Raw genomic sequence first — 9516 nt, forward strand, 5'->3', positions numbered from 1 at the left:
GGGAGTAGGAGCTGTGTAGCTCTGCACTCTGCTGGGAGTGTAAGCTGTATATCTGTACACTCTGCTGGGAGTGGGAGCTGTTTATCTGTACACTCTGCTGGGAGTGGGAGCTGTGTATCTGTACACTCTGCTGGGAGTGGGAGCTGTGTAGCTCTGCACTCTGCTGGGAGTGGAAGCTGTGTATCTGTACACTCTGCTGGGAGTGGGAGCTGTGTAGCTCTGCACTCTGCTGGGAGTGGGAGCTGTGTGTCTGTACACTCTGCTGGGAGTGGGAGCTGTGTATCTGTACACTCTGCTGGGAGTGGGAGCTGTGTATCTGTACACTCTGCTGGGAGTGGGAGCTGTGTATCTGTACACTCTGCTGGGAGTGGGAGCTGTGTATCTGTACACTCTGCTGGGAGTGGGAGCTGTGTATCTGTACACTCTGCTGGGAGTGGGAGCTGTGTATCTGTACACTCTGCTGGGAGTGGGAGCTGTGTATCTGTACACTCTGCTGGGAGTGGGAGATGTGTATCTGTACACTCTGCTGGGAGTGGGAGCTGTGTATCTGTACACTCTGCTGGGAGTGGGAGCTGTGTATCTGTACACTCTGCTGGGAGTGGGAGCTGTGTAGCTCTGCACTCTGCTGGGAGTGGGAGCTGTGTATCTGTACACTCTGCTGGGAGTGGGAGCTGTGTATCTGTACACTCTGCTGGGAGTGGGAGCTGTGTATCTGTACACTCTGCTGGGAGTGGGAGCTGTGTATCTGTACACTCTGCTGGGAGTGGGAGCTGTGTATCTGTACACTCTGCTGGGAGTGGGAGCTGTGTATCTGTACACTCTGCTGGGAGTGGGAGCTGTGTATCTGTACACTCTGCTGGGAGTGGGAGCTGTGTATCTGTACACTCTGCTGGGAGTGGGAGCTGTGTATCTGTACACTCTGCTGGGAGTAGGAGCTGTGTAGCTCTGCACTCTGCTGGGAGTGGGAGCTGTGTATCTGTACACTCTGCTGGGAGTGGGAGCTGTGTATCTGTACACTCTGCTGGGAGTGGGAGCTGTGTATCTGTACACTCTGCTGGGAGTGGGAGCTGTGTATCTGTACACTCTGCTGGGAGTGGGAGCTGTGTATCTGTACACTCTGCTGGGAGTGGGAGCTGTGTATCTGTACACTCTGCTGGGAGTGGGAGCTGTGTATCTGTACACTCTGCTGGGAGTGGGAGCTGTGTATCTGTACACTCTGCTGGGAGTGGGAGATGTGTATCTGTACACTCTGCTGGGAGTGGGAGCTGTGTATCTGTACACTCTGCTGGGAGAGAAGCTGTGTATCTGTACACTCTGCTGGGAGTGGGAGCTGTGTATCTGTACACTCTGCTGGGAGTGGGAGCTGTGTAGCTTTGCACTCTGCTGGGAGTGGGAGCTGTGTAGCTTTGCACTCTGCTGGGAGTGGGAGCTGTGTATCTGTACACTCTGCTGGGAGTGGGAGCTGTGTATCTGTACACTCTGCTGGGAGAGAAGCTGTGTATCTTTGCACTCTGCTGGGAGTGGGAGCTGTGTAGCTTTGCACTCTGCAGGGAGTGGGAGCTGTGTATCTGTAGACTCTGCTGGGAGAGGGAGCTGTGTATCTGTACACTCTGCTGGGAGTGGAAGCTGTGTATCTGTACACTCTGCTGGGAGTGGAAGCTTGTATCTGTACACTCTGCTGGGATTGGGAGCTGTTTATCTGTACACTCGGCTGGGAGTGGGAGCTGTGTATCTGTACACTCTCCTGGGAGTGGGAGCTGTGTATCTGTACACTCTGCTGGGAGTGGGAGCTGTGTATCTGTACACTCTGCTGGGAGTGGGAGCTGTGTATCTTTGCACACTGCTGGGAGTGGGAGCTGTGTAGCTTTGCACTCTGCTTGGAGTGGGAGCCGTGTATCTGTACACTCTGCTGGGAGTGGGAGCTGTTTATCTGTACACTCTGCTGGGAGTGGAAGCTGTGTATCTGTACACTCTGCTGGGAGTGGGAGTTGTATATCTGTACACTCTGCTGGGAGTGGGAGCTGTGTATCTGTACACTCTGCTGGGAGTGGGAGCTGTGTATCTGTACACTCTGCTGGGAGTGGGAGTTGTGTATCTGTACACTCTGCTGGGAGTGGGAGCTGTGTAGCTCTGCACTCTGCTGGGAGTGGGAGCTGTATATCTGTACACCCTGCTGGGAGTGGGAGCTGTGTATCTGTACACTCTGCTGGGAGTGGGAGCTGTGTATCTGTACACTCTGCTGGGAGTGGGAGCTGTGTATCTGTACACTCTGCTGGGAGTGGGAGCTGTGTAGCTCTGCACTCTGCTGGGAGTGGGAGCTGTATATCTGTACACCCTGCTGGGAGTGGGAGCTGTGTATCTGTACACTCTGCTGGGAGTGGGAACTGTGTAGCTCTGCACTCTGCTGGGAGTGGGAGCTGTGTATCTGTACACTCTGCTGGGAGTGGGAGCTGTGTAGCTCTGCACTCTGCTGGGAGTGGGAGCTGTGTATCTGTACACTCTGCTGGGAGTGGGAGCTGTGTAGCTCTGCACTCTGCTGGGAGTGGGAGCTGTGTATCTTTGCACTCTGCTGAGAGTGGGAGCTGTGTATCTGTACACTCTGCTGGGAGTGGGAGCTGTGTATCTGTACACTCTGCTGGGATTGGGAGCTGTGTATCTGTAGACTCTGCTGGGAGTGGGAGCTGTGTATCTGTACACTCTGCTGGGAGTGGGAGCTGTGTATCTGTACACTCTGCTGGGAGTGGGAGCTGTGTATCTGTACACTCTGCTGGGAGTAGGAGCTGTGTATCTGTACACTCTGCTGGGAGTGGGAGCTGTGTACCAGTACACTCTGCTGGGAGTGGGAGCTATGTATATGTACACTCTGCTGGGAGTGGGAGCTGTGTGTCTGTACACTCTGCTGGGAGTGGGAGCTGTGTATCTGTACACTCTGCTGGGAGTGGGAGCTGTGTATCTGTACACTCTGCTGGGAGTGGGAGCTGTGTATCTGTACACTCTGCTGGGAGTAGGAGCTGTGTAGCTCTGCACTCTGCTGGGAGTGTAAGCTGTATATCTGTACACTCTGCTGGGAGTGGGAGCTGTTTATCTGCACACTCTGCTGGGAGTGGGAGCTGTGTATCTGTACACTCTGCTGGGAGTGGGAGCTGTGTAGCTCTGCACTCTGCTGGGAGTGGAAGCTGTGTATCTGTACACTCTGCTGGGAGTGGGAGCTGTGTAGCTCTGCACTCTGCTGGGAGTGGGAGCTGTGTGTCTGTACACTCTGCTGGGAGTGGGAGCTGTGTATCTGTACACTCTGCTGGGAGTGGGAGCTGTGTATCTGTACACTCTGCTGGGAGTGGGAGCTGTGTATCTGTACACTCTGCTGGGAGTAGGAGCTGTGTATCTGTACACTCTGCTGGGAGTGGGAGCTGTGTATCTGTACACTCTGCTGGGAGTGGGAGCTGTGTAGCTCTGCACTCTGCTGGGAGTGGGAGCTGTGTATCTGTACACTCTGCTGGGAGTGGGAGCTGTGTATCTGTACACTCTGCTGGGAGTGGGAGCTGTGTAGCTCTGCACTCTGCTGGGAGTGGGAGCTGTGTATCTTTGCACTCTGCTGGGAGTGGGCACTGTGCATCTGTGCATTCTGCTGACAATGCCTTTGGACATTCTGAAATTGTATTTAACTTCCCATCCGAGACTATGCAAGACTCCCCATTCCCCTAAACTAAGGACACTCCCATCAGGACATGACTGCCCCTTAGACACTCCATCCCAGGGATTGCCCAGTCTATAAAATGAGCTTGGGATCCAGAAGCAGGAGTTCTGTTGACTGGACTAAGCCACCCAGTGAGTGGCTGATTCCTTCCTCCCTATCTCCCTTTTCTAGAATTACTCAGGCCATTCAAAGCATCGGAATCTCCACCTATCAGGGGGGCTCTTACTGATTTGTGTTTCTCAGTAGAGAAAGAACTTGCATTTATGCTGTATTTTTCATAGCTTGAGGATATCCCAAATAGGGTTGCCAACCCTCCAGTATTGGCCTGGAATCTCCAGGAATTGAAGATCAACTCTAGGATATTTCTGTGTGCAATCCTGGAGAAAAATCATCAGGATATTAAAAAATTTGGTGGTTTATTTTGTCATTTTCTTTGAACATTTCTCTTTACCAGATATGAAAATATTAAAAACGTGGGGTGGTGGGGCGGGGGGGGGGTGCGGAAATGCTGTTTGGCTGATAATCAAGTATCATCCAATTGGGTAATGAATCTTTTTGCTTTCCAGTTGGCGTAGGAAGGCAATATGTCACATGGATCGATGTGTTGGTTGACTAATGGCTGGAGCATGGGGATAAGTCACGTGATGAAGCCTCCAGGAATACATTTAATCACAGTTGGCAACCCTAGTCCCAAAATGCTTTACAACCAATGAAGCACTTTTGAATTGCGGTCACTGTTGTAATGTAGGAAATGTGACAGCTATTTTGTATCTCACACCAAGCAAGATCCCACAACAACAATGTTTTAATGACCAGATAATCTGTTTCAGTGATGTGGGATAGGGTATAAATATTAACCCAGGTGCCGCAAGGAAAAGCTTTTTGTGTACAGCACTGGCCTCCTTATTTAAAGAAAGATGTAAATGTGTTAGAAGAAGTTCAGAGAAGGTTTACTAGACTAATACCAAGGTTTTCTTATGAGGAAAGGTTGGACAGGTTAGGCTTGTATCCACTAAAGTTTAGAAGAGTAAGAGGTGGCTTAATTGAAAACTTTAAGATCCTGAGGGGTCTTGACAGGGTGGATGTGGAGAGGATGTTTCCTCTTGTGGGAAAATCTAGAACTAGGGGGTCACTGTTTAAAAATAAGGGGTCGCTCATTTAAGACAGAGATGAGGGGAAATTTTTTCTCTCAGTGAGTCATGAGTCTTTGGAACTCTCTTCCTCAAAAGGCAGTGGAAGCAGAGTCTTTGAATATTTTTAAGGCAGAGCTAGATAGATTCTTGATTAACAAGGGGGTGAAAGGTTATTGGGTGTAGGTGGGAATGTGGGGTTAAGGTTAGAATCAGATCAGCCGAGATCTTATTGAATGGCGGAGCAGGCTAAAGGGGAAGAGTGGCCTACTCCTGCTCCTAATTTGTAATTTGTGCTAATTTGTATGTTCGTATTTACCAAGTGGTTAGGATCTGGAATGCATGGCCTGAGAGTGTGGCAAATTGTGGCTTTCAAAAGAGAATTGGATAACTATCTGAAGATAAAAATTTGCAGGGCTAGAGGGAAAGGGCAAGAGGAGTGGGTCTAGCTGAAATGTTCTTGCAGAGAGCTGGTATGAGTGCAAATGGGCTGAATGGCCACCCTCTGTGCTGTCACCATTCTATTATTCTATCATCCAAAAGACAGCATCTACAACAGTACCACTCTCCCTCTGCATTGCACTGGGAGGGGTTAGCCTGAACTTCTGTGGTCAAGTCTTTAGAGTGGAAGTTGAACCAATAACCTTCTGACTCAGGGATAAATGTGCCTATTCACTGAGCCACACCTGACACTGCAGGTGGTCCTGAAACACTGAGACAGTGCAGATCTTAACTTGTTTTCTCAAAGTTGCTGGCATTGTACAGAGTAGCTGAATTTGGATTCAGCCTGGTTTTCACCTAAGTTAGTGCAGAGCTAACAGAATCACAGCTATTGGCAGGTTTAATTAAGTCTGAATGGATGTGTGAAGGCTGTGACAGAGCAGTGATTAACATACATCAGGACTCCCAGCAATTATTGACACCTCTCAGTGGCAAAACCATTATTCTAAGCAAACAAAGAATGAGAGACACAGAGGGTGACCTTCTATTGGATATGGATTGATCGCAATGCTGCCTTCACATCATGTGCTCCCCAGTCAACAAGCTGCAAATCACAATCACTGTGTGTCACGTAATAGATAGCACTGCACTGTAGGGCTGGACAGTCATCTCACAGGCCCTTTCAGTGAACACACACAAAAGGATCATGCCATATATGCAGGGAGACAGGGGCAGAGAAAGATAGGGACAGAGACATTGACATGTGTAGAAAAGAGGGAGAGAGAGACAGGGGCAGAAAGCGAGAGAGACGGAACAAAGCAGGGACAGAGAGAGAGGGAGAGAGACAGGGAAAGGCAGGAACAGAGAGAGAGGAAGAGGAACAGAGACAGGTGGAGAGAGAGACAGAGAGAGGCAGGGATAGAGAGGGAGAGAGAGAGGCAAGGAGAAACTCTCAAAGTGGGAGAACAAAAGATGCAGGAAAAGAGATGCTGACAGAGAAAGAGAGTGAGAGAAAGACAGGAAGAACGAGAAAGCTGCATAGACAGAGAGGGACAGAAAATAGAAACAGAGACAGTCAAAGATAGACAGAAAAAAAGACAAGGAGAGAATGTAACAGAAGGAGACACATACACACTCAATCATCTACACTGTTGAATTATTTTAACATTTTAAACGCCTTGAGCAGATCATCCCTTAACTTTCTATACTCAAGGAGATATAAGCCAAATTTATGCAACACACACAGATACGCACATATGTGCAGACACAAGCAGACGCACACAAACAAACACAGACAGAGACAGACACACAGACATGCAGGCCCAGATTTTCGCCATGGCGGAGAGGCTCTCTGTCATGGCGAAAATGGTGGACGAGCCCGGAAATCCAAAGTCCCACCCCCGAACACGGTACTTCCTCTTTTCACAGGTGCGGGACTGAAGTTTGGCCAGGATTCATGCATGCACAGTTTACAGAGGCAGCTGGCCATTTAAATCACCAGCTGCCTCCACCAAAGTGGGATTTTGGTAGGCCAGGAGCGTGAAACCCAAGTGTGCAGATTAGACCAGGTAAGAGCTAGTCCAAATTCATTTGGGTAAGCAGGATACCCCTTTGGAGAGGTAAGGTACCTTTAAAGATATGGAAAACAAAAACAGAATCACCTGGAAAAACTCAGCAGGTCTGGCAGCATCGGCGGAGAAGAAAAGAGTTGACGTTTAGAATCCTCACGACCCTTCAACAGAATTGAGTAAAATTAGGAGAGGGGTGAAATATGATTACGGCAGTTTCTGTAGTGTAGTGGTTATCACGTTCACCTAACACGCGAAAGGTCCACGGTTCAAAACCGGGCAGAAACATTACCCGATGCTGCCCGACCTGCTGAGTTTTTCCAGGTAATTCTGTTATTGTTATGGATTTCCAGCATCCGCAGTAGTTTTTTGTTTTTAGCTAAAGATATGGTCCTGGCACACCTTTGGGAGAGGTAAGACACCCTTTGGGATGGGTAAGGCATCCTTTGGGATAGGTGGGCATCCCTTGGGAGAAGTAAGGTGCCCTTTGGGATTGTCAAAAGCAAACATGATTGTGCAAATGCATAAACTCATTGGAACTGTCAACGAACAGTCAAGTTATCAAAGAACTGTCAAAGAATTGCCAAGGTTGTCAAAGAACTGTCAAAGCTGCCAAAGCACTTTGAACTTTCAAAGCTGTGAAAGAAATGTCAAAGCTGTCAATGCTATCAAAGAACTATCAAAGCTGTCAAAGACCTGTCAAAGCATACTCGGTGAATTGACATGGAGGGGATTAGGCAAAGGGTCATGGGGAGGTGAGCATGGTTGGCACAGGGGGCTTGAGGGCCAGGGGGTGGGTAGAGGGCATTGGTTGGCATAGGCAGTATGAGAGGCCATGGTGGAATGTGTGGGGGGTATGAGGTGGCATGGATGGGGCATCGGGAGTGCATGGGGCAGGGTGAGGGGTGAGGGCTGGAGGGCTGTTTTTTAATTCATTTTTTATTGAATTCAACAAAGTACCAGAGCACAGAGGCAGGTCTTCTGGCCAGCCCACCACTGCACCCAGCAGCCTGCACACACAGCCCAGGGGCTGGGGGCCAGACTTCTAATTCAGCCCGCCGCCCCCCGGAATGAGAAGCAGGAATGTGGATGGCCATTTTTAAATGTCAGCTTTGCAGAGCTGGGAATTCTCCTGTCTCTGCACAACAGACCCGGCAGCAAAACTCTGCACCACAGATACACACACACTGACACATGCAGACGCAGACTTTAACAAACAGGCCAAGAGAAGACTTTTTAGCTATACAAGGATTCCAGAATTCATACAGCATGGCTGCAAGGAATACAAAGCCAATGTTTTAAATTGTAATGTTTAGGTTTAACTAGTTCCCACATACAGACATTAGTCAGCGACATGCAGGTGGATAAATGCACACGAACTCAGCACTTGTCTGACTACAGTTCAGTTAGCAGGTTATGGATATGAGACCATGCTGCTCTCATAATCGCTTCCACAAAGTAACTAACATAAAAACACAGGGAGAGAGATTCATGGACACACACATCTTAAGTAAAAATAATTCAAAAAATGCTTCATTTTACCTTTTTCCAGCTAACTGTAATTGAAAAGAAATACTTGACTGACTTACAAGGGAGATCTTCCAAGAAGAAATGGATGTCTTTGCACCTGTGATAACTGCAACCGGACAAAAGGACGGAGTAGGAAATGCAGGGACATTTAATGGCATAAATTCCCACACCTCAAAACATTGAAGGTGAGAAATTGTTGAGTGAATGTGTTCACATTGAGCTGTGTTTGGTGTGTGACCAGGTCTGTCACACAGACCATCCACAGAGCAAGGCCTCAGGCATCCCTCGGGTCACTAAGATACAGCTTGTGGACTTTGTTAAGTTTTGAATATAATTGGCCAATAGGAAGCTAAAGAAAATATGGATGAGCCAGACCTACAATCTTGTCTGATCACCCAATCAATGGTTTAATTGCGTTCCTTGTACAGTCCTCCCACAAGTATTGAGTGACAGTATAATTATATTCTAACCACACGTTAGTACACTGTAGTGGGTGGCTGAGCTGCCCATTTCTTACAGTCAGGCCTTCCTCTTCCAAGGTTAACATTTCTGATCATCAAGGTGCCTGAAAAGGTTTATTCCACAAGTGCTGTACTTCTCCCAATATCTCACTGTGGCTACAACTAATGTTTCTCATACAGAGCAATGTTGGAACATGGGCTGCTACATCACAGCTGGTTACTGAGGTAGAACCTATAATATCATTTAAAAGGGAATTTTCTAAATATTTGAAAGGATGATTCTAAGAAGAGTCAATGCGTGATCAGCGAAATAGGAGTAGATGAGAGCTACATTTGAAGAGTTGACACAAGAACAGGCAATTTTGGCTGCAATAATAAGTGCAAGGAGCTCATGGACCTCTTTGTCACTGAAATTGGAACCACCTGATCAGCTGTCTCAGCCATATCCCTCCCTTCCACTAGCCCACCTGGACAAACTTCCCCCAAAGCTTGCCCCTCCCCAAGCCCCGAACTCACATTTTTCTATAGTTTCTCTCCTATCTCCCTATGTCCTCTCTGAGCTCGTCTTGTCTCTGAGACCCACCTCCTGCTCCCTCAACCTTATTTCAACTTAACTGTTGAATACCCAACTTCCCCTCCTGGTCTCCATGTTAGTCGATACTGTTAACGGTTCCCTATTTTCAGGTATCCCA

The 9516-nt window shown here is 48.4% G+C and overlaps 1 non-coding gene across 1 annotated transcript; it reads left to right on the forward strand.

The window, feature by feature from the left end:
- The first annotated feature begins 7048 nt into the window (after positions 1–7048).
- On the forward strand, positions 7049–7121 carry trnav-aac (transfer RNA valine (anticodon AAC)). The gene has a single exon. It is a non-coding gene; the product is annotated as a tRNA-Val (tRNA).
- Positions 7122–9516: the final 2395 nt, after the last annotated feature.

The sequence above is a fragment of the Cetorhinus maximus genome, chromosome 15, assembly GCF_964194155.1.
Source record: "Cetorhinus maximus chromosome 15, sCetMax3.hap1.1, whole genome shotgun sequence".
NCBI classification, from domain to species: Eukaryota; Metazoa; Chordata; class Chondrichthyes; order Lamniformes; family Cetorhinidae; genus Cetorhinus; species Cetorhinus maximus.